The sequence below is a fragment of the Fulmarus glacialis genome, unplaced genomic scaffold, assembly GCF_000690835.1.
Source record: "Fulmarus glacialis isolate BGI_N327 unplaced genomic scaffold, ASM69083v1 scaffold23099, whole genome shotgun sequence".
Taxonomy (NCBI): domain Eukaryota; kingdom Metazoa; phylum Chordata; class Aves; order Procellariiformes; family Procellariidae; genus Fulmarus; species Fulmarus glacialis.
The window spans coordinates 2,288-4,052 of NW_009231702.1; positions in this window are offsets into that span (position 1 = coordinate 2,288).

The following is a 1,765-nucleotide window of genomic DNA, read 5'->3' on the forward strand; positions in this document are numbered from 1 at the left end:
GAGGGGGTGTGTGGGGGGGGGGCTGCCTCTCGGCGAGTGGCTTTTCACCTCCAGCGTGGGATCAGGCTGGACCCCCCCGCTCGGCCTGTGCCCCCTCCCCGGTGCCGGGGGGGTCAGCACCAGCCCTGCTTTACCTACCCTGATGGGGTTCAGGGAGCTGATTTTAGGGGTGTGAGACCGGAGCGGTCAACTGGGACCCCTTATTATGGGGCCAATTAGTGGGGGGTCTATGGGGGGATATGAGAGCCCATCCCGTGGTGTAACCCCCCCAGATCTATCCTGTCACCAGCAGATCCAGCACCAGCTTTGGGGACACACAGGTGACGGCCAGCCCTGGATGCATCCTGGCTGTCCAGCCCGCATCCTGCTGCCGAGCCTGGGTTTGAGGAGCACCCGAAACCCCGCAGGCTTTTGGCTCACCCTGCCAGTGCTTGTGGGACCCAGTGGCCCCCGGCTCTGTGGGGACATGTCTCCAGGGTTGCTCCCCACCTCCCCTCTCTTTTCCTTCCCCCCATGGAAAATCCTTGCCCATGGCCACGCCAGGGTGGGGGGACAGCCGGGTTTGAAGCCATTCCCGGGAGCCTGGAGCTTTTCTCCGGCAGCGCTTTGCGTGCAGGGAACGGGTTATCTCTGCATCTCCGTTGTTCCCTTCTTAACCCGGGGACAAACTCCATCCTTACCCGCTTTCATGTGCTCTGATTAACAGGCGCCTTGTACCTCTAGTGACACGGGGCAATCGATCAGCCCAAACGCTGCCTCCTTTCCAGAGGGAAGATGGAGGTGAAGGGTGGGAGGAGGAAGAAAGGTTCATACTGATTTGGGAGCCCTCACAAAATAGGGGCAGAGCCACTAACCAGGTTTAACGCGTCCGGCTCTGTTATCTCGAGCTCTCCTCCATCCACAGGTCCAGCCTGGGTCGAGCAGAGGACCAGCATCTTCTCCAACCCACCGCAGAAGGAAACTTCACCAGAGGAAGGTCCCACCAGCTCTAGCACCTCAGAAGCTGCTCAGTCTTGCAGGCTGAGCAGAGATTTTCTCCCCCAAAAGGCAGAAACCAGCCGTTATCCCCGCTGCGAAGCGGCTGCTCCTGGGGTTCAAGGCACAGGGGAGCCCAGCTCTGTCCCAGAAGTGGAGCTGCAAAGAGAAAGGTGGTGTTTGAGGGTTTCCTTCTCCATGGGAAGGAGCTCCCAAGGCCTGACGGTGTAGCGGGGCAAGCAGGACACTGGGGCAAAGCCCACCACGCTTAGAGGATCAGCTGCCACCAGCTCAGAGGGAGGTGTCCCCAAAACCACTGGCAGAAAGAAAGCACGCGTGGCTCAGAAATACAGAGTTTAAGGTGCGATTCAGAGCTTTATTTTAAGCTCTAGGGCATCAAAAGATGATATTTTTGATGTCCAGGGACTGTCACCAGTGTTGGGGACAAGCAGCAAAAGGGAGACACCCAAGAGTTAATCCCCGTGGGGAGGTGATTCCCAATAACAGATCTCACGGGAGAATAAACAAAGAGCCAAAGGAAAGAAGTTAGAAATACAGGATGCGCTTTTAATGAGGAGGGTCATTAAGTGTCGGAGCAACTCCCCTCTTCCCTCCATCCGGGAAGAAGAGCCACAAGTGGTTCCTCTAGCCCATTTTGGGGCTGGGCACAGGCTTTCCTGACGGGGAGATGCCACCACCCCGAATGCACCAGGCAGGTGTCTCGGCTCAAGGGAGAAGGTGTGCGGCTGCCTGGACCTTTCCCGGTGGGAATGAGGGAGCTGGGAGCGTC